This window comes from Lynx canadensis, chromosome D4 (genome assembly GCF_007474595.2).
Source record: "Lynx canadensis isolate LIC74 chromosome D4, mLynCan4.pri.v2, whole genome shotgun sequence".
Classification (NCBI taxonomy): domain Eukaryota; kingdom Metazoa; phylum Chordata; class Mammalia; order Carnivora; family Felidae; genus Lynx; species Lynx canadensis.
This window is the reverse complement of record NC_044315.2, coordinates 92543398-92566022: the sequence shown is the minus strand read 5'-3', so window position 1 is coordinate 92566022 and position 22625 is coordinate 92543398.

Here is a 22625-nt window from a genome sequence, read left to right as displayed (position 1 = left end):
CGCCCTGTGAACGGGGTTGAGCGGAGACGGGCCTTTCCTCAGCATGCTTGTCACCTGTCACGGAGGGGGCCATGGGCTGGGGGCAGACACCTGGGGCAGGGTGGGGACCGGTGTGGGCCTGGAGGCCCAGGAGGAGTCTGGAAAGGCAGGAGGGAGGCCACAGGAAGATGGGGTGGGGGCGGCTAGGCTAGGTCATTGGGTGGGGAGGTCTGTGTGTTTGGGCAGGGCAGGGCCTGGGGCACCCCGCTGACCTCTGCGTGGCAGTCCTGCCCGTGGGCGAGTGTTCAGACAAAAGCCCACAGGCCCGCCGGCCGACGTGCTGATGTGCGAGCCTGACCGGCGCGTGGGCATCAGCATGCTGACCGCCCTCCGGTCCCCTTCCTGAGAATATTCATGCCTAGTCCTGGCTGAAATGCCGCATGAATATTCATGCGGAGATCAATCGGTCCAGGCCGAGGGTGATGTCACGGGGAGAGGAGCAGTGAGCAGTCAGGTGGAGGTGCGTCCCCTGTGCGGTGCCGGCGGGGTGCCCCCACCGTGGGGCCGGGTCCAGGTCACCGGGGCACAGGAGGCCGGGCCGGGGCTGCGGGCCCCTTCCTTCTGGGTGGACCCAGAAGAGGCCTCGGGGCTTTTGCACCGCGTGCCGCGGTCTCAGAAGGGCAGGGAACGGCGACCTGCCTGCCCTCACTGGGGTCAGAAGTCCTCCCCGGGAGTCCCCCGACCCCAGGCACCCGGGGTCCCCCCGACGCCCTGCCAACTCAGGCGAGCAGAGGTGGTGCGTTTCCAGGTCTTTGCAGCGGCCCAGCCGCACCCCTGCTCCACTCTCCCACCGCCTGGACCCCCAGAACTCTCCTCCCGCACAGGGCAGGGGCAGGGGCAGCCCTTGGGTGATAGAATGTGAGTTCATTATTTGCAACACGGCCTGACGGCCTGACGTAAGGGTAACAGGAATTACTTGTGCTCGACTAGCCCCGCCCCCTGTTCGCGGCTCCAGGCTCCCAGATGCGGCGCGAGGGTCCCGCCGATGACACAGCCTGGAGTGGGTTCAGCCCGTGCTCAGCACCACGCGTGTGGTGAGTGTGCATTTCAGAGCAGTGCAGCCCCCTCAGACCGCCGCGTGGCTGGGGTGTGCGTGTGTGTGCGTGCGTGTGCGCTCACACGTGCGCGTGCCCCTGCGTGCAGGCGTGTTTTCTGTTCACCCAGAGACCGAGCAGGGCGGGGTGGACGGGTCCTGGCCCGGCCCACCGGCACCGGTGTTTCCCCCAGGTGCTCTCCGAGGGGACCAGGGGAGCCCCTCCATGGCCACTGTCCCCGTGTCCCTGCCTTGAAAACAGACTGCTGTAGAAAGCTGAAACCCTTCCCCCGTTTGGGTCAGATGGTCCTGAGCTGACCCGCATGAAGGGCCTTGTTTCTTGGACGCTGTGCTGTGCCGTGTTCCCTCCCCTCCGGGACCAGCTTTCCCTGCAAGACGGGGGAGAGGAAAGCCAGAGCGGCCGGACTCACAGTCCGGAGGGGACAGGGCTGCTGCTGCACGAGGCTCTTCCCAGAGCGGGAGGGCAGCCGGGGCAGCTGTTTCCCACTGCCAGGAGCTGCAGAGGGGAAGGTGGGGGACTCCTGATGTCCGTCCCCACACCGCCCCGGTGGGCCAGAGCTCTGGGTGGCCCTCTTCTGGGGAAGGTGTGGAAGCCAGGGGCCGAGGCTGCGTCAGGGAGATGAGATGGCCCTGGGACAGGGCAGGAAGGCCCTTCGTGGCCCAGACCTGTTCCAGGTCCTGACCTCAGGGGTAGGTGGCCAGACCTCCGGGGGTGAGGCATGCTGGCACAGCTGTGGGACTGACGAACAGGGGTGAAGGGCTGTCCTATCTCAGGGCATCCCCGCGGCCGTAACCCAACACCACCGGCGGCCCCACGACCACGGCTCTGGAGGCTGCGAGGCCAGGATCCTGCACCGGCAGACTTCTCGCTGTGTCCTCCCGCGGCGGGAGCCGCGAGGGAGCTCTGGAGTCCCTCCCCTGGGGCTCCACCCCACGACCCCCTCCGCTCCCCAAGGCCCCGCGTCCTAACACCTTCACCTCGGGGTGGACCCTGAGGACGGCATGTTCTCGTGCCCGTAGGCCCTTGACGCTTTCTGCACGACCGTGTCCAGGGTCACTCCGTGCTCTGCGAGCTCGGTGTCCGCGGCGGAGCGTCTCCCTCCAGGAGCGTCCGTGGGGATGGGCGGCTGCCTTTTGCCGAGCTCTCCTGGGCAGGTAGCCACCGCCTCGGACCCGGCCCCCCGGCGCCCTCGCGCAGGTCTTCCCTGGGCGTCCCCGGCTGCGCCTCCGAGGCCCGCTTCCGGGCAGTGTGTGCCCGGCCCTCACCTGTGTCCTGCAGGCGGCACAGAGCGTCCCCCAGCTGCTGCGCCCGCCCTGGCGTGACCGGGCCAGGCTCCGCCGTCCCTCCCGGGAGGAGGGGAGTCCGCGAAGCCACCCCGCGCCTCAGCCTTCTCGGGAGCAGGAAGCCACAGCTGCTGTGCAGCTGCACAAAGCGGTGGAAATTTAGGACGAAAGAGGAAGGAGATGGGAGCATCCGATTTAAACTGAGGGGAGGCGCGCAGAAGCCGAAACGGTGCTGCCCTAATTCACGTGTGCGGAGAGCCACCAAGTCCGCCGCCGCTGACGCGGAACCAAAATACTCACCCAGTTTCCTTCTGTGTAAGGGATCCAAACTCGCCTCCGAGGACTCACAGATGTCCCCGGGCCCCGTGGGGCGCGGCCTCAGATGGCCCCGGTGCACAGCAGTCCCCCTCCGGCCGCAGGGTCCCGGGGCGCTGGTCCGGCTGCAGAAGGGGGTCCGGCGGAAGCAGAGGCTGGGGGAGCTGGGGGGGGGCAGGCGAGCTCGGCAGTCTCCAGCTGCCGCCTGAGGACCCACTCTCAGCGGAGCCGCGGGGCGCAGGGTTGGCGAGCAAGCCGGCGAGCGGAGGGGGCGAGCCCCAGCCCCAGCGCCGAGCTGCCGGGCCCCCCCCCCCCCCAGCCTGGAGCGGGGTCTGTGTGCCGACACCAACGAAGCCAGTGCCAGCAGAGGAAAAGCCCGTCTCTGCCAGGGTGGCCGCGGTGCAGGCTGACAAGCCGTGACCCCTTGGGGAAGTTTAGGAACGTCTGGTTCTTGCTGTGCCTCAGTCACCTGCGCCAGCCGACCAGAACGAGCCCGCTCTGCCTGGGTTTGGGAGAGGTGGCTTCTACAATCCAGAGGATCCGGGCCTTTGGCGGAATGCCCAGGGGAAACCCCTCCCCTGCGCAGCTTTGGAGGGGAGTCAAGGAGAGGGTCTGCCCCTGCTCACACACCTGTCTGGAGCCAGGCGCGCCCAGCCCAGGATGCCCTGGCTGGGGCCGGGTGTGGAGCGCGGGGGGCGGGGAGGGGGCAGATTCCACCACCAGCGGGGGCCCGGACCCCACACCCTCAAGCACCTTCGCCCTTTCTGTTCACTGGGGAGACACTCTCGACCTGGCTCCTGCCTCCCCTGATGTGTCGTTCTCTCTCTCTCTCAAATAAATAAACTTAAAAAACAAGGAGGTACCTGGACCCAGTGGCCACAGGGCTGTGGCAGTTCCCCGGTGGGGCAGGGGTTCCAGCAGCCATGGGGACGTGTCACCAGCACGTAGGCCAGGCCTGAGCTAAGGCCACACCTGGTGACCGGAAGGCCCACTCTGGCCCTTCCCCCAGGCTGACCGCCTCATGCGGGCAGCCCGAGTCCGAACCACCGGGGCCTCGCCCAGAATTCTCCAGGACGGGGGCGCCTGGGTGGCTCAGTTGGTTAAGCATCTGACTTTTGATTCACTCACTCTCTCTCTGCTCCTCACTCCCTCTCTCAAAATAAATAAACATTGAAAAAAAAAGAAGAAGAATTTTCCAGGACAAAAGACAGATGACGAGGATGATGGCCACGGCCAGCAGGGACCAGGGCCCTGGTGTCCACCGGGCAGGGCTGGATTCAGTCTCCCCTGCAGCCCCAGTCACCACCCAGAGCAGACAGTCAGGTCCTCGAGGGGCAGGGCTGCCCCCCCACCCCCCACCCTGGTCTGTCACTTTTGGCCTTTTTTCCCTGGGGAAGCCCAGACCGTGGCCATCTGAGGGGACCCCACGGGCCACAGGGCAGTTCTGGGACACGTGACCGCATGGCCACACACAGGCAGGGACGAGGGACAGCACACATCCCTTTCTCCTCCGGGGGGGGCGAGGTTGTGAGCAGGAGGACCCTGCCTGGGACAGCCACAGGGAGTGACTGCAGGGGCTCGCTCCATGGGCCCTCCTGCCAGCTCCTCCCGGTCGATGACTAGCTGTGGGTCATGGGCTCCCCCTGCCCTCCCGAGCCCTGGAGAGTCTACGTGAGGCGTGTCACCTGGGTCAGGGCTTGGAGCGTAGAGGCCGGGGGCCGCCTCTGTGCTGCCCGTCTGAGCAGAGAGCAGGCCCAAGACCCTTTGCCGGGGAACTCGGATGTCTTGCGAGCCAGAATGGCAGTGGAGGGAAAGGAGGAGTGGGAGCCACAGCTGGGGTGGCCCATCACCCCGCCATGCTCCACACCGCCCCCAGGGGCCTGTCCGGGGGTAGGCCATGCCTGCGGTGGGCCCAGGAGCAGGGCTGCTGGGGGCTTGGAGGAGGCGCGCCCCTCGAGGCCACTCTGCTCCCAGCCGTGGGGCTCAGTGGGGAGCCCCAAGGTGAGGGATGGCCCGCAGCCCACGCTGAGGATTTAGGTGAAGGCACGGAGAGGAGTCACCGCATCAGAGGACTGAAACCTCACGACCCCTACAGACAAGGTGAAGCGGCCCTCGGAGAGGCAGCGGGGCATGGAGAGGAGGGTCCAGCGGGTCGGAGGGCAAGAGAGCAGAGCGGATGTGTCCCCTCCTAACCCCGAGGGGAGGGCTCTGCTGGTGGGCACACCCGGGCCCACGGCGCTGGCCCCACTACCTCTGGCCGAATGGCTTCAGTTTTTCCATGCCTCCAGACCGGCAAGCGCCCAGCTTTCCTCACAGGACCAGACCCAGATTTGAATCTGAGGGGCCCAGCTGCCCTCTAGCTGCCTGACAGTGGGTGAAAGCTCCTGGCGGAAGAGCCTACACGTGCAGACCCCAGGTCCAGCGGTCCTGCCTGGGGACTGTGCTCCCTGGAGTCTGGGGTCTGAGCCATCACGTCCCCCCCATCCATCCCCGAGGGCTCCGGGTCCACAGCTGGCAGCCAGCAGGGCCTGTGGGTCTCAGGCAGGGGCCCACGGGGGTGGAGGGCAGGCCAGGCAGGGCCCGACGGCGCTCCCCACGGGTCCCGGTGTGGACCAGCGCACCTCAGATCCTAATGTGCACACTGGTCATGTGGGGGGGGGGCGGGTCCCAGCGCCACGCAGATTGTGGTTCAGCAGGACGGGGGCCCAGGAGGAGGTGTAGCAAGTGGGGGAGGACCAAGCTGGCAGCGTGGCTCGTGGCTCGGGGAGCCACTAGGTCTTTGGTGGAGGGCAGTTCGACCGCGTGGCCAGACGCTCACAGACCACTGGCTTTGGGGCAGCGGTGAGCACAGGTGACGGCAGGGACCCTGCATCCCCGCGCACTGGTCCCGGGCCACATCTGGTCTGACTCCCGGGGCCTCTGACTCCAGCAGGAACTCTCCAGGGGCTCACGCAGCCCACACGGGAGGCCACGTTCCCCCAAACTGCCCCCCAGCAGGCCTCCCGCCCTGCTCCCTCCCCCTGGTTCCATCTCCTGGGGTCCTCACCAGCTTAGCCCTCCCTGGACTCCGGGGGAGTCCCCAGTGGGTCTCGTAGAACCCAGCGGTCAGGGCCCCCTCCCCCTCCCCCTCCCCCACTGCGCCCTGTCTCCAGCAGCGTGACCCTTTAGGTATTTCCCGTAAGCGGAATCTGAACACCGTTCTGCTGTAAGAAACACGACATCTGGCGGTCCCATCGAAGGACACGGGTTGTTTCCACCCCTTGGCCGCTGCGAAGGGTGCCGCGAACGTGGGGGTGCAGACAGCGCTCCGAGCCCCTGCCTGCAATGTTGGTTCGTACCCACAAGGGGACCCGCTGGACTGTGTGCAATTCTACGTTTGATCCTGGAGACCCGCGCGCCTTTCCTGGCCGAACGCGTTCAGTCCATGCGGGCAGAGCTGGAGGTGAGTCTGTGGCCGCCCTGGCTGCTTTCTGGCTCCCGCTCTGCTGTCCTTCCGCGTGAAGGACCTCACTGTGTGCACAGCACTTTCTGGCTTCGTTTTTAACTGACCGTCCCCCTGGCTCGGACAGAAGCCCCGGGACTGCGGCCCTGGCCCACCTTGCTCCCCCAGCACATCCGTGGCCGAGCACCAGGCCTGGCACACAGCTGGGCTCAAGGATGACCTGGTCTTCCTGCTCTGGGGGCAGGCGAGCCAGCCTGTTCGCCCCCTGCCCCCCCACCCTGGCGAGGGGCCTGGCCCGCAACCCTCCCGGGCTGCCGGAGCTCAGCAACTGTGTCTCTTCACCCTGGGTAGGGGCCCGATTAGCCCATGCGCTATTAGCCATACCTATGGCTGCCTTGAGGGGGCCCAACCCTGCGAGAGCCACCTGGGGGGTCGGGATGGCTTCCCTGAGCACCTGAGGAGACCACCTAAGGGACGAACCGATCAGAGTTCACTTGCCAACACAGAGTGGAGGTATCCCAGGCAGGGGAATTGCAGGTGCAAAGGCCCTGTGACAGTGGGCACAGGGGAAATCAGCCAGCACAGGCGGTGGCCCGTGTGCTACAAGGAGGGTGTGGGTGGGTGGGAGGAGGACCAGGGCCGGGGAGCGGGTAGAGGCCAGCTGCTCAGGCCTGCTGGGAACTCACTGAGCACAGAATGAGGCCCTGGCCAGGCCTTCTCTGCGGGGCTGGGACCCCGGGACTCTACTGCCAGATCCGCTGCAGAGCAAGCCTGGTCCCCGTTCGGCGTGGGCCAGTGCTCCTGACGTGGACCTGGCGGTGGGTGAGGGGTGCCACGCAGCTCGAGCCAGGAGCCACCGCGGGCTGCACGCCACGCTGGGCTTCTGAGCACAGCAATGACACCCCAAAAGAGGTGCCAGTGACCACATGTGCCCTTGCGTGCAAGGCCCACGTAAGTGCCTTGCAGCCCAGTTCATCCCCAAGGGGGGCGGAGGGACCCCCGGGGTGGAGGGTCTGTTGTCTCCTGGGGGTTCCCGCCGATCCTCCAGGGTAACCGTGGTAAGGACAGAAACGGCAGAGGGACCAGGAAGGTTTGTGACAGGCCAAGCTGGCAGACCTCCAGGTAAGTTTGGCTGCCGGCCCCTTCCTAGGAGGGTCTGGGGGAGGGGCAAGGCCCCTGAGACTCCCAACCTGCTGGCACCTTCCATTGTGCCCTCCTCCAGCAGGAATGCACAGAATGCTGCCCTGGGGGCAGGCCCTCAGCTCCCCATCCGCCCCCAATCTCCAGGAGCTGGGCCAGGAACCAAAGCGAGGTGGTTTCCGGGGGAGGGGCGTGGGCTGTGTTTAAGGTTGGCCACTGCCCTCCAGATGTCCTGTGTTGGGCTTTGGCAGGAAGGGTGGCCTGGGTCCGTGGGGTCCCTGCCTGGTGTCCTATGCCTTATCGCCCAGGACGGCCACGAGGTGTGGGCAGCTCTTGCCCCCCCCACCCCCACCCCTTCCCGTGGATCCCGGCTCCCCTCAAAGGCTCTGCAGCACCACCCTGGGGTCCTGGGCAGGCTTCCTGGAGGGGTGCGGGCTACAGGATCAGGTTGGAGTGTTTAATATTAAAAGGGGTGGTGGCCTCCATCTGAATCCCAAACTGGGGACGGGGGATGGGCGGGCAAACACCCACCTGCTAACACTGGAGGCCTGACTGCAGATCTGGGGGTAGGGGTCTGCGGCGTCGCCGGCCTCTGCCCCCGCTGAGATCCCGGAGTCCGGGGTGAGACTGGGGGCCCCACTCAAACCCTGGCCGCGAGGGGACAGCCGGGGCTGTCGGGGCCCCCCTGCACCGCCCAGTCGGGATGCTTTGTGGGCTGCTGGCGTGTGGCCGCAGACCAGGCGGCGGGGCCTCTCCCGGATCTTCCCTCGGGTGGGGTGGAATCGGAGCTTCGCCACTTTGCTGGCAGCTACCCGGGGTCAGGCCTGGGGTCTTCCCTGACTCTGCCATGCTGGGACCGCCGGGCGCTCACGGGAAAGCCCTCCCCGTGGCGGCGGTGGCTGGGGAAGAGCCCACCTGGGGCAGCTTCTGAGGCAGGGTTAGGGACCTGCGGTCAGTCGGTTCCTTTGGGCCCCAGTAAACTCCTCTTTGGACGATGAAAGAGGCTTCCTCCCGAGAGGATGCAAATGCCACGGCAGCAAAGGGCTTTTCGACGCCGTTGCTTCTGTACCAACAGGCAGGAGTGGGGGGCGGACACCCTCCCCCCCCCGCGGTCCCTGCACGGGCCGGCCCGGAGCTCCCCGCTCTCGCCGAGAGGACAGGCCCCTGCGCACATCAGGGGGGAAATGCCACTCTCCATCGCTTATGGGGCTGTTCGCAGGCCGGCAGTCCTGGCCTGGGCTCTGACCCTGAGGTCCCCTGCCTGCTGCTTCCCTTCCTGCTGACTGGGTACTCCTGACACTCCACGGGCAGGAAGGAGGCAGCCAAACTCAGGCAGGTGGGCAGGGGCTCCGGCCCCTCATCAACGGGGGCACAGCACCCCTCAGGCTCCCACATTCTGCAGATAGGTACTGTCACCTGACCTGTGCCCGGCATCCCATTGGGCCAGGGCCAGGGTGGTGGGCAAGACGGGGAGCCTGTACCCGTGCGGGCAGGGGAGAAGGGGTTGTGAATGTCAGGAGTGGATTAGCATTAGCACCAGGGTTGGGTCAGGGAGAGCTGGCTGGCAGTGGCCCATCTGGCTCTTTTATATGGGAGGGTCGGGAAGGCCCAGGCTCCAGGTATGACTGGCAGAGACCCAAAGGAAGTAAGTAGTCTCAGAGACAAGGGGGGCTTGGGGGTCGTGGTGGAGAAGGCGCACAGGTACTGGGAACAGCAGGTGCAAAGTCCCTGGGGCAGAAGGAGGCCAGCAGTTGGAGGGCCCATGCAGAAACCGGTGTGGCTGATGCTGGAGCTGCACGGGGACCAGGTAGGGGTGAGTGTGGGGTGGGGACCCAGGTCGTGGCCATCGCAAAGACTTGGGCTCAAGTTCCGTGTGGGAGGGAGATTGGGGGACCCGAGCAGAGGGGTGATGTGATGTAACACGTTCCGAGCCATCTCTGTGCTGCTGCGCCGTGACAGACCCGGGCAGGGGCACTGGGAGGTAGGGAGACAGGGAGCCCAGCTTCAAGGCCGCTGCAGTAACTTGGGGAGAAGGGGGTCGGACCAGGAGGGCAGCGGAGAGCATGTGGGTTCGAGAGAGGTGACGAGGAGGGGTCCGAGGTGGTTGGGCCTGAGCCGCCCAAAGGCTGAGCTGACGTTCCCCGAAGCAGGGGAGGCAGGGGCGGGTCTGGGGCACGGGGAGCCGCTCTGTGTGGCCATGTCTCCGTGACACGGCCCTCAGCCACCCAGGCGGGCAGGAGTCGAGGAGGCGGCTGGCGGAGCAAGGCGTGAGTTCGGGTGTGCTTGCTGGGCCTCAATCCTTGTTGGAGACGAGCCTCGGATGGAGGAGGTCGGCGTCCTCTAGACCTGGTGTCGCAGTGCGCACAGACCTGACGGCTGCATTCGGTCCTGAAACCCCTCGGTTCAGAGGCCCAGGAAGAAAACCGTGCAGGAGGCAGAGTTTGGGGGTGTGTGTGGCCAGGGGAGCCCAGGGAGGAGAAAGGTGCTCCCGCAGCCCTCCTCGATGGAGCACCAGCTCCGGGGAGTCATTTCCCCGGCAGGCGTTCGAAGGGCACGCAGCCACCTGCAGGACGTCCCCCTTTGGTGGGGCGCCAAAGCCTACTGCGTGGGGGAGGGGGAGGCAGACAGGTGGCCGGCACTGGTTCCCCGCCCTGCTCCTCATACTCCGCCTGGGTGGTTCGTCAGTGTGCAGACCTCTCTCTGGTGACTTCCCTCTTCCCCCACGGCCCGATGCTCTCCGCCCCGGCGGCAGGACCACACGCCAGGCCGGGCCTTCCTGAGCGGAGAAAACCCTTGCTGGCATCTCAGAGGGGCTGCGGTGCTAATCGGGTCCTGCAAGAGGGGCCTGCGGCCACCGGGCCGGCGTACCAGCCAGCAGCAAGCTGGCGGCTCCCAACGTCTGACTCACAATGGTCAAACGGAGGCAGGAGGTGCTCAGGCCCCCCCCCCCCACCCCGGCTGGGCTCAAGTCCTCCCCGCCTGCTGGGAGCCCTGGCTGAGCGAGCCCCAAGCTGGCTGCACTTTCTTGCTGAGCGGCGCTATTCTCATTAGCAGAACAGGGGTAGAAAGAGCTAACCTCACAGGACCGTCGGAGCATAGTTAGCCTGCACGGACACTCACAGAGCACGCAGGGAACATGCACAGAGCACAGACAGACCACAAACAGGACACGCACAGTGCACGCACGGACACGCACAGAGCACGCGCGGAACACGCACAGTGCACGCACGGAACACGCAGGGAACATGCACAGAGCACAAACAGACCACAAACAGGACACGCACAGTGCACGCACGGACACGCACAGAGCACGCGCGGAACACGCACAGAGCACGCGCGGAACACGCACAGTGCACGCACGGAACACGCAGGGAACATGCACAGAGCACAAACAGACCACAAACAGGACACGCACAGTGCACGCACGGACACGCACAGAGCACGCGCGGAACACGCACAGAGCACGCGCGGAACACGCACAGTGCACGCACGGAACACGCAGGGAACATGCACAGAGCACAAACAGACCACAAACAGGACACGCACAGTGCACGCACGGACACGCACAGAGCACGCGCGGAACACGCACAGTGCACACACGGAACACGCACAGAGCACGCGCGCGCGGAACACGCGGTGCAGGCCTGGAGGCGAGCGGGCCGTCAGCATCTGCATTTAAATGTGCTTGTGCAGTGTACTCACACCCAGTTGCACAGAGACTGCAGCAAATCCTGTTACCTTCGGGGAACAGGTTTTTGGTCATCTGTTGTCTTTTAAAAACTTTACAATGTTTTCCGAATGTCCTCCATTAAAGAAGAAAGACTTTGAGATTTAGAGAACCGAGTGATGGAAGCAATCAGATCGTGCAAATGTGTGAACCAGCTCCCCACGGGCAGGAGAGTGCAGACAGACGCCTGCCGTGCCCTGTCTAGGGAGGGCGTCACACCTCTAGACCCTCTGTGGGTCCTTATCCACGCCGGGACCCCGGTGCTGGCCATGAGAGGATCTCAGGAACTCATGGATGGCTTCTCGTGCCCTCGCCCTGGGCTGGAAGTGCTCAGACACTAGTCTGTCCCTGCTCACGCGTGTCCGCTGTACAAGCCCAGATTTCCCAGGGCCGGGGGGTGTCTGCACAGCCAAGATCCTCAGTAGCACGTAGGAGCCGGTGGGATCCTGAGGCCCCGGGCCTCTGCCCCACACCACCCTGCACGCACCTGTGCTGGCAGGGCACCTCCCGGACCACGTGAGCACAGGCCAAACCGCAAGTCTGTGCCTCTGGTGGGTAGAGGCCCCTTGGACACGCCAGACTGCCCCTTGGGCTTGGAAACTGCAGTAGGCTGGACTGGTCTGGGGGTGAGGGGATTGGGGCCCTGTTTAGGTCTGAGTGGGGTTCTGGGGGCGTCCCAGAGAGTCCTTGAGAGTTCACACCCATCCTCCCAGAGGGCAAGGCAGGAGAGAGCCGGTGGGAGGCTGTTTTCTGTGCAATCTCAAGTTGGAGTTGGGGGGTCGGGAGGGGTCAGTGTACGATCAAGGTGAAGGACCCGGCTTGTGCTTGGGGACGGAAGTTCTTGGACGGGCTTCTGACCATTGTCCTAGGAATGACCTTGGCTAACTGTCTTGCAGGGCTTTAGCCCTAGCCTCTTACCCCCAAGGGGTCCAGAACATTCTCTGGGAGGGTGGGTGGGCATCTTGTTCTTCACATTAACCCCCTCCTCCTGGTGACCCCACGCTCCAGATCAGTTTTGGTACCACCCCCATTTTCCCATGAGGACCCTTGTGGGAGGGAGGGAGCCAGGCTGTCTCTGGCCTGTCCTGACCGAAGACTCCAGATTGAAAAGGGGGCCTTTGTGGGGTGCTGCGGGTGCGGGTGCCTGGCCTGTTTGACTTAAAGCTTAAAGGCGAACCTGTGTCTACAGGAGCGTGGCCTGGGGCAAACCCGGAGCCCGGGAGAGGGGAGGAGGGCGGGGTGGGGGGAGGGGAGGGGGGGAGGGGCGGCCGGTGGGAATGAATGACAATAATGCGCCAGCGCGCCCGGATCCAGCCAGGCCTGAAAGCAGCCCCGGCCAAGTTCCCGGGGGGGGGGGGGGGGGGAGCCGAGCGAGAGGCCCCGGGGCCCGACGCCAGGTTCGCCCAAAGGCGCTCCCGCATCCCCGCTTTGCGCGCACGCCCTCCCGCCGGCGGCCCCGCTTGGCGCCGCCTTGCGGAGGCTGCTCGGTGCTAGCTCGGGCGCCGCGGGGAGGGGGCGCTCCAGGGCCCGGGGCTCCCGGTCTCCGCGGGTCCGTGCGAGGCCTGGAGGGCGGAGGGCGGAGGGGGGGGGCGGGGGGGGGGTGTGGGTCGGGCCCGGCCCAGCGTCCCGCGCAGGGCCGGACGCGCGAAGCCGGGGAAGGCGGCGCGGAGGGGCCGAGGAGTGCGGCCCCCGCCCCGGGACAACTCCCACCCCGCGCCCGGCGCCCCCTCCCCCCGCCGGCACCTCCCCCCGCCCACCCGGGCTCCCACCTGGCGGCGGGGCGGCGCGCCCCGGGGCGGCGAGTGCGCGCGCGCGGCCGGCGCGCTGTCCCTTTAAACGGCCCGCGGCGCCTCCCCGCGCCCCGCCCGCCGCGGTGCGGCCGGTGCTGGGCGAGGCCGGAGAAAGTCCATGTGAGCCGGAGCGCGGGGACGCGAGACTTCCTGCCGCCGCAGGCCGGACCGGGCCGGGCGCCCGCAGGTACGCCCAACTTGGCGCCGCCGGCCGGCTCGCCGCCGCCGCACTTCCCGCAAACTCCGCGGCGCGCCCGGCCGCCTCCCTGCCGCAGTGCCCGCCGGCCGCCCGCAGCCCAAGTTCGCGCGGCGCGCCCGGCCGGCCCGGGGGAGGCGGCGCGGCCCGGCCCGGCCCGGGAGGCGGCCGGCCCGCGCCCGCGCCCGCGCCCAGCTGGGGCCCCGGGCGCCTCCCCCGCGCCGGGCCGCCCGGGCCGCCCGGCCTCCGGCCCCGGCGTGGAGGCCGGGGTCGGGGTCCGAGGCCGGCCGCGCGGCTGCGCATCCGCCGGGCCGCCGCCTCTCCCTCCCGGTCCCCGCGGGCCCCCTTTCCCCGGGCGCCCCTGCCCACCTTCCCCCCCACCCCCCACCCCCCACCCCCGTTCCTGCCCCGTGCGGACCCCAGCCTGGGGAGAACCTGGGCGCCGGCTGCCCTGGGAGGGGGGGCTCGCACCTGTCACCCGCTGCGCCCACCCTGCGGAGCGGAGGTCTTGTCGCCCAAGCCCCTTATCCAGGAAGCTCAGAGGTCACCTCTGAGCCCGCTGCCCACGCCCATGGCCCGGGCAGGCGACCCAGGCTCTTCCGAAGTCTGCCGTGTTGATGTGTGTGGGGGGGTGGGGGGTGGGGGGGGGTGGCATGAGGTCAGAGGTCACCTCCGGGTCCCCTCTTCCGGGCTTCTCAGAAGTTTGGTCTTGGGGCTGGTGATTACCAACTCTGTCCTGATGCCCTTTAATTAAACCTGTGGATTTGCCGGTGGTAGGTCCCCTGGAACTGGCCTTATAGACGGTTCCCACTGCCTCCGCCCCCCCCCCCCCCCGGGGGCCTCTAGATCTGGGATGTTTTGGGCCCATAGGCAGTCGGGCGCCTTCTTCCCAGTGGTAATTCTTCGGACTCACTGGGCACCTGGCTGTGTGTGTCCCCTGGCTGTCCTAGTCCAGCCCATCCTGGGGGAGGGGTGCTGGAGGCAGCCATCCTTCCTGCCCTCCGTGTGCCCACCATCCCGTAAGGCTGCTTTTTGTGAGCGGCCTGCAAGCACTCCACTGTGCCAGCAGCGGTCAGCCACCCTCCTCTTCCTGCGCCCGGCTGGGCTGGGCTGGGCTGGGCTGGGCTGGTGTGGGTCTCTCCCCTGGTCTTCCCTCTCGCCGCCCCTGACTCCCCACCCCCCTCCTCTCCTCTTGAGCCCCTGACCCCACTCCCCTCCCTCTCTCCAGTTTGCCCAGGTGATGGCGGTAGGTGGTTCTCCACACTTATTGTCATTTAAGCCTGGCAAGGGCGCCAGGAGAGGTAGCCTGTGTTATTGGCTCCGTTTCGCAGGTGAGGAAACAGCCTGGCAGGAAGGAGTTAGGTAAAGGGTCAGGCAGCGGGCACTGCCTTCCCCTTCCAACGAATCACCTTGTCCCTGCTCCTGTGGCCCCCTGTGGTGCCCGTCCCTCCCAGGAGGCCCGTTGGCATTTCAATAGGGTCATTCCAGGGTTGGGTGGTACCTTGGCTGGAGCCTGAGTGAAGGAAATAGAAGGAGGTGAGAGCGAGGTGTGGGGCCCCCGCGCTCTTCGCTCTTCGGTGAAGGCTGCTGGAAGGAGCCTGCAGGTGGAAGTTATCACTTGTCACCTCTCAGTGGCCAGAGACCTGCTGTCGGTGGTCACGGCCCGGGCAGAGGCCGGGCTGGACGGGGTGTCTGACACCACGCTGACCCTGGGGCGACTTTGCCCCTTCTCTCCTGCAGCCATTTAGAGCCTCCTCCTGACCGGGGGGGGGGGGGGGCGCAGCACGTACTCCTGGCGCGCCCCTGACCTGGGAGCACCGGGCCGCACGGGGGTGTCTCGGGATCGTCACCGTAGAGCCGCTGGAGGGTGTGCCAGGGCGCCCAGAGAGGCCGTCTCTGGGAGGCTGGACTCCTGGGTCACTTTTGGCAAAATCCTTCAAAGCTTTCTCTGGTTTCCAGCTAAAGCGAGCACGAGGTACTCACGGAAGGGGTGACGGCAAGCCCTGAGCCGGGCCCTTTGTGCGTCCTTGCCTTCGGGTCCTGCCTGCCTTGCGTCGTGGCTTGAGGGGGGCCCCGTACCCCTGGTGGGACAGGGGATAAGAACCGTGGCAAAGAGTCTTCCAAGGGTGTTTCCAGGGCTCCACCCCACACCCCTGCCTCCGAGGTCTGAGCTCCCCCGAGTGCAGAGTTGGGGATGGGCCGCCCAGGCCGGGCCCCGGGCTTCCCCTGACGGGCGGCAGCACCTGCCATCCACGAGGGCGAGAGCGTCAGTGCCCTGAGGCCCCCCCCCCCCCCCCGCCATGGCCCAGCCCCCATGGGCCCTCTTCCAGCTCACCTTGGCCTTCCCTGCCTGGGCTCTGCCTGGGTTCTGTTGTCCCGAGAGACCATAGGGTGGCAAAGACCACCCTGGCCGGGGGCAGCGTGGTGAGTGTCTGCCCAACTGTCCGAGTGTGGACTGCAGCCCAGATCACGCCCCTTGTCCCGGCACACTCGCGTGATTTCCTGGGAACCAGGGCCTTTGACAGACCCTGGTGTGACGGGCATACTTGGGAAGTTTGACTAGTTCGTGGGACGCAACGAGCTGACGTTCGGTTCAGAGTCGTGTTCGCTACCTGGCTCGTTCTCGAGGCTGCTGTCCCTCAGGGGTGCCCTGGGCTCAGGAACCCCGGGGCCGGTCTTCCGGCCCTGGTCTTTTGAAGGGGAGCAAAGCCTGTGGTGTGGTGCCACTGCGCGTGGGGGGGGGGGTGGTTCCAAGGCAGGAACAGGTGCCCCTGGTGTCCCTGGCTGGATCCTGAGCCTCTCCAGCTCTGGGCGGCCCCACTTTTGGGGGCTTGTAAAGTCTGGTTGGGTGAGGGGTCTGCCTGGGGCCGGGGAGTGGGCACAGGGCCTGTGCAGGGCTGGCTCCTGTGGGCCTCTCCTCTGCCCAGGCCAGGCCGGGCCCTGGGCCCCCCGGAGCCCCTGTCCAGCACTGCGCGTCAGCCCTGCCTGGCCTGCTCCCCTCCCTCGTGCCGTCTCGATGAGCAGGGGGCTCCAGTCAGTTGTCTGTGTGTCTGCCTCAGTTCAGAGATGTGCGGACCCCACACCGTGACCTGCTGCCACCTCGGGTGCGCCTGAAGGGTCACGTCCTCCCCCGACTTGGACCTGGGCTCCAGGGGACCTGGCTGCGGGCTGGGGAGAGCATTCGGCTTGGTGAGGCCAGAGGCTCGCCTGCAGGGCAGGGCAGGGATCCTGGCCATCTCTGCTTCTCTTTTAGCAAGTGCTTGCTCTCACCAGGCCTGGCCTCGGGCTCTGTGGAGACCGTGGTTCCGGGCTGCCCACGGCTCCCTCCTGTGCCACCTGCAGCTGCTGCTTGCTGGGAGCTGGGCCTCCTCCTCCACGGTGGCCTCCGGCCTTTCAAGTGCTGGGTTCTGGAAGTGGGCCCCGTGGGCGAGGGCCTGGCGGCCCGTGGGGGGGAGGGGGCCGACACAGAGGTGGCTGGAGGTGGCAGCCGTTGATGTTTGGGACGTGAACTTTGGAGTGGGGCTCCCTGGTGGCCGCCTCTGTGGTTAGCATCTTCAGAGTGGGGCAGTGCCCTTGAGGACAAGGGCGGCGGGAGCACATCTGAGCGGGGGAATGGATGGAGGGGCTCTGACCGTGACCCTGGGCTCTCCGGGCCCCTCCCTGGCCTGGGTTCAGGGAGGGGGGGGGGCGATTGTGAGCACGAACTCCGGGGTCTCTCCCAGGTCTCATCCCGCCTGGAGCTGTGTGACCTTGGATGCGTAACTCGCCCTCTCTGAGCCCCCACCCTGGCCTGTGAGTTCCAATGCTGAGTGGTAGCTTCCTTGTTTGCTTGGAGGCTGAAGGTGAGCGGGGCCGGCCTGGGGCCTCTGTGCAGGTTGGGCCCAGCCTGGAGGCCCTCCCGGGATGCCCCCTCCCTGTGAGTGGGCCGCAGCCAGTGAGAAGCACATGGCCCTTTAAGGGGAGGCTGCTTCTCTGTCTCCAGGGAGGGCACAGACATACTTTCCTCCGAGGCGTTGTTCTCTGGTCCCAGGGGGGGAGGAGAGGCTGGCTCTGGGTCTCTGAAGGAATCTCCCCCTCCCCCTCGGCCCTGGGCCCTGGCATCCAGGAGGGCACATGGCCATGGATGGGCCCCGCCTAGCGCCTGCCTGTGTGCCTGGGAAGCGGGCAGGTCGGGGGCGGAGACCGCAGAGGCCTGAAAGTGCCCATATATAGTCACTGGGTTTGAGCAATCAGCACGACTGCAGCGCTGTGTCCCGGGCCCCGGACTGGCCGGCCCCCAGGCCCAGCCAGCAGGTCCCCGAGGGAGGCACGGTGTGGGGGCTGTTGCAGAGAAAAGGCACGTCGGGGAGGGGGGCGCAAGCCGTCAGATAGAGCAACAGGCAACAGGCTTGGGACTCTGAGTGTTTGTTGATTGAAAATAAAAATCTGCAGAGCCCTCGGTAGTCAGAACCAGGTGTATCTGTGGAAACGCTCGCTCTCTTTGAGAGCTGGAGCTGGCTGGCCAGGACTGCCCGGGTCCCTCGCTGTGGGTGTTGGAGGCCAGATGCCCGCTTATCCGCCACCCCGGCCTTTGCCCCGCAAAATGCCCGCCGCGTTACGGTGATGTCCCTAGATGTCCCCTCCCCTTCCGCACATCACCGGGGTCTTCCGCTCTGATGGCTGGTGTCCTCTGGACGGCGCGTCCCTCCTCCGTCCCTCCGGCTCCTGGACGCGGCTGGCAGTCTGGACTGTGGGTGCTGCCCCGGCCTGCGGGTCAGGAGGAGAAGGGTCCGGGTCTCAGCGGTACCTGCGCCCGCGGCTGCTGCCCCGCTGTCTCCCGTTTTTGCCCCATCGCTGTCTCTGTGCCAGGAAGGGAGAAGTAACCGCCTTTGCCGCATTCCTGACTTTTGTGCCGTTAGAAAAATCACAATGTTAACATAGTTTTGCTCATTTAATTTAGTTTCCATTGCGCTGCTAAGCGCCTTTGTTAAATTTTGTATATTGATACTTTTTGTTGTCGTCAGCAGTTTTTTCTTCCCTGTTTTTGGATATAAAGCCATTAGAGAGGGAAGATTAAAAAGATACATTACAATTAAAATGTTAATGAAATCTGCATCATACAACTTTCGAAGCCCTTTAGGCATTAATCTTGCCTGTGTCATGTCCATTAACTCTGGCCATTCTTATTTCACACTGACCCCTGCTGAGAGATTTGTGCTATAATTGGATTTTTTTTAATAAAAAAGAAGAAAAAAAGCTTTTAAGAAAATAAAGGTTGAGTGGTGGCCCTCGCTCCCAGATGAAAGGAGAGGAGAGCAGGGGGCACGTGGCCTCTTCTGTGGGGCTCCCCTTCTGAGCAGGGCGGAGGCCCCTGCGGCTCCCGGCGCCCCCCCACGGCTGCCCCAGGGGCCGCGTCTGTTCGGGCCCTCGCCATCCCCCCCCCAGGCACCGGGTCGCCCATGACGTTCGGCCCCCCGGGCTGTCGGAGGCACCACGGGCTGCATCTGGGGTACGGAGGTGCGACAGTCTAGGACAAGCCCACCTGCCCGCACGCTGGGTGAGGGGTGACGGGTGACCCCGGCCAGGCCGCAACCTTAGAAGGGCCTGTGGCACCAAAGCCTAGACTTTTGAGTTCTTAGGCTTGTGTGTTGCCTGTGATCCCACGAAGTCTGCCCCCCCCCCACCCGGGGGCACTGGGGTCTCCAGCGTGAGGCCGGGGCCGGGGAGGGTGGGAAGGGAGAGCCTGCCAGGGCAGTTGGGACCCCGGGCAAGAGTGGGCGGCGGTAGGTGCCCCGTGAACGTCCCCGTGGAGACGCGCCCCTGCCGGGAAGGGCCCCCTGGCCCCGGTGACGATGGGGCTGGGGCCCCGGGGGTGACGTGTGGCCCCTGGTGTCTGGGCTTCCCGGGCCCCGGTGCTGCAGTCACAGCCGCCACTGGGAAGCTGGTCAGGTGCTTGGCAGTGGGGCTGCTACAGACAGATTTCATGTCTGTGTGTTTTTGCAACACCTTGCTATAAAGGGAAACATAATTTAAAATATGATTACTTAGTGTTGTAACAGCCGCCTCAGCGCTCCACGCTATGCCGAGATCATTATCAGAGGCTGATATTAACTTGCAAAGAATATTATGCAAATTGCCCGCTGGCTCCTCCGGGAACCTTCTCCCAGGATGGGCGTGGGGCACGTGGGGGTGGCGGGGGTGGGGACGCTGAGGGACCCGGGGAGCCGGGGGCAGAGTGGACGCGGTGGAGGCTTTGGCGTGGCTCTCGTCCAAGCTGCTGCCGGGCTCCGTGAGGTTTGCTGAGCTCGCGTTGCCTCCGTGCCGGGGCCGGGCCCTCCCTGAGGTCCGCGTCCGCTACAGGTAGCCGGTGGTGTTTGCTGCGGTGGCCTCTGGGGTTCGGGTGAGTCCCCGAGGAAGGCACTGAGGTCACAGACCCGGCCCCGCCTCTGGCTGCTCTAGGCCGTCACCCTGACCGGCTTTGCAGCTCGCAGGAGGGGCTTGGGGCGGCCTCGAGGGACGTGTGGCCGGCCTGTGGATCTGCGAGGTGGCCAGAGTCTGAGGACGGCTCCCTCCGTCACCAGCCCCCAGCTGGTCCTGACGGGGGGGCGGGGGGGCCTCTAGTTTCATGGCTTTGCGATCCCTTCCCAATGTCCTCTCTCTCCCACCGTCTAGAAGAATTCGGGCGGGGCCAGGGTGGGGTACAGATCCCTGACCCCCCATGGCAGAAGAGCCCATTTACGGGTCCCCAGAAGTAGGGTCCACCTGGCAACCGTGGAAGCTGGTGGCGCCCCGGGGACCTCGGGTCTCCTGCATTTCCTGTGGACGTGGTCACATATGGGCAGGGCCAGGGAGCCTGGGACCAAGCACACGTTCCCCCCCCCCCCCCCCCGTGTGGATGCGAGGCTCTCTCCCCCTCAGGGCCACACAGGCAGGAAGAGGACAGGGTTTTGGGGGCCGCTGGGACTGGACGGGACCGTGACCATCCCCACGATCCTGTCAGGGCCACTCGGGGCCGTTCTCAGCCGAGCGGCCACTTTCTGCAGAATCCAGGTTCGGAGCGAGTCTCATCTCGGGATTTTTGAGCGCTGTTCCTTACTGTGTGCTGTGCTACTGTGGCCTCCCTGGGCCTCAGTTTCCCCACAAGTGAGAAGAGCTTTGAAGGAGAAACGGAAGTGGGGCACCGCCCACTCTCTGGTCACCGAGATGGCCCCGGAAAGGTGCCTCGTAGGCTCCACGCACAGACGCGCTCGCTGGAGGGTGGGGGCCGTCCCCGGTGTGCTGGTGCGTGCCGTGACCCGGCCGTGATGAGGCAGTGCTGCTCTCTTCGCTGCCAAGCTCCTTCCCCTCTGTGGTGCCCCCCTCCGTTCTGTGACTGCCGCTCTGGGGCACCCCATGGGGTCTGTCCGCCCCGGGAGAGCAGTGATATTTGCCAACAGGCAGGGAGGGCGCGGGCGGTGGGAGCCCAGGCAACAAGTGACCGTAAAGCTGGTGGCTTCAAAGGACAGAAATGTATCCCCTCCGCCGTTCTGAGGCCGCAGGTCCAAAGTCAAGGAGGGGGCAGGCCTGGCCCCTTCTGGAGGCTCCAGGGGAGAACCTGGCCTCTCCCGGCGTCTGGTGGTGCCGGAGGTCCTTGGCGTCCCTTGGCTTGTAGACCCGTCTCTGCCACCTCTGCCTCGGCTGTCACATGGCCGCCCTCCCTCTCTGTGTCTGTGTTCAAATTTCCCTCTTCTTACGAGGACACCCGTCACGGGATGCGGGGCCCGCCCTCAACCCAGGACGGTCTCGTCTCGGTCCTTAACCGATCACATCTGCAAAGCCCCAGACTCCAAGTAAGGTCCCGTTCTGAGGTCCTGGGTGGACGTGAATCTGGGGGGACGCTGTCCGGTGTGTGGAGGTCACAGAAACCCCTTGGTGCCGGAGGGGAGGGGGTGCTGCTTGGGAAGTGGGGGGCTGGCCCTGTGCTGGCCTGGGAGGGTGGACAGCCAGACACGCAGACAGAGGCTGCTGCCCCAACGAGTACTGGCTGGCAGGGCTGGAGGGCCAGTACCAGCTGGGGAATCTAGAAGCGGCTTTGTTTCCAGGACCAAAGCCCGGGGTCGAGGGCAGGAAATGGGGCCATGGGCGGAGGAAGTTTCCTGAGGCACAGTGTCTGCGGTTATGTAAGTTTTGGGACAGGCGGCAGAATTTGTGTTAATTGTTGTAACCCAGTTTAGTTGGCCAGCCCCTGTCATGTGAAGGGCCAGGGGAGGAAAGGCGTGGCGTCCAGAGGAGCCCTCGGGGCTGGGCCTGGCCGTGTGCTGGATCCCAAACCTTAGTGCAGACCCTTGGAGCCTCCTCCTTGTCAGGTTCTCGATAACCCAGGAAAATGGGAAGTCCCCTCCACCGAGCATCCTTGGGAATAGGCCCGAGTTCTGCTTGGGAGGCCCCTGGGGTGTTTGGGGGCACTCCTCTGCCTTCCCCTCCCCCAGCTGCTGGGCGTGCTGCAGCTCAGAAGGTCCTAGAGGGTCCTGGCCGCATTCAGAGACTCATTTCTGAAGGCTTTTACTGGCTGGGCTTGGGGCCGACCCGCAGAGGGGGGCTCGAACCCACGAACCTCAAGATCATGACCTGAGCTGAAACCAAGAGTTGGATACTCGACCGACTGAACCTCCCAGGCATCCATCCCTAAAGTTTTAATTTAAAAAATCCTAGGGGCGCCTGGGGGGCTCAGTCAGTTGAGCGTCTGGCTTCGGCTCAGGCCATGATCTCGCCGTTTGTGGGTTCGAGCCCCGCGTCGGGCTCTGTGCTGACAGCTCGGAGCCTGGAGCCTTCTTCAGATTCTGTGTCTCCCTCTCTCTCTCTGCCCCCTTGCCCGCTCACACTCTGTTTCTTTCTCAAAAATAAATAAAAACATTAAAAAAAAATTTTTTTAAATCCTAGTTACCGTATGTATAAAGCTTACCATCTTAACCAGTTTAAGGGCACAGTTCAGGGGCGTCAGGTGCATTCACGCTGTCGGGCAGCCGCCCCCTCCCCCTCCGTCCGTCCCCAGAACGCGTCCGTCTTCCCAGACTGGACTCTGCCCCGTTACACATGGACACCCCCCCAGGCTCCCTCCCCACCCCCATCCCACCGGTCCCCTCCCCTCCCCTCCCCCTGCCTCCTCCCCACGTCTGGAATTTTCTTCCCCTCTCCCTCCTTTACTGTGGTGAACAACACAGAGCATCCCGTCCACCATCCGAGCGTTTGACGCGTGCGGTTCAGGGGCGCCCCGCGAGTGGCCGCCCTCCGTCCCGGGACCGCTCGTCGGGCAGATAGGAGCCCCCGGCCCCCAGCTGCCCTCTCTGTGTCCGTGGGTCCGGCCGCCTCCGGGGTCGCAGGTGAGCGGATCCTACGGCGTCCGTCCCTGGCGTCTGGCCGTTCTCACTGAGCGCGTGTCCTCCGGGTGCATCCGCGGCCGAGCTACGGCTGAGGGGGGTCCATGCCGGGTCCACGCCGGGTCGACCACGCTTGCTTCTCCGTTTACCTGTCGACGGATGCTTGGATTGTTTCCACTTTTTGGCTTTGTAAATAATGCTGCTGAGAGCGTAGGTATGCTCTTATGTGGTTGAGGTTTTTGTTTTTTTTTTAATTTGTTTTAATGTTTGTTTATTCCTGAGAGAGTCAGGGCCAGGGGCAGA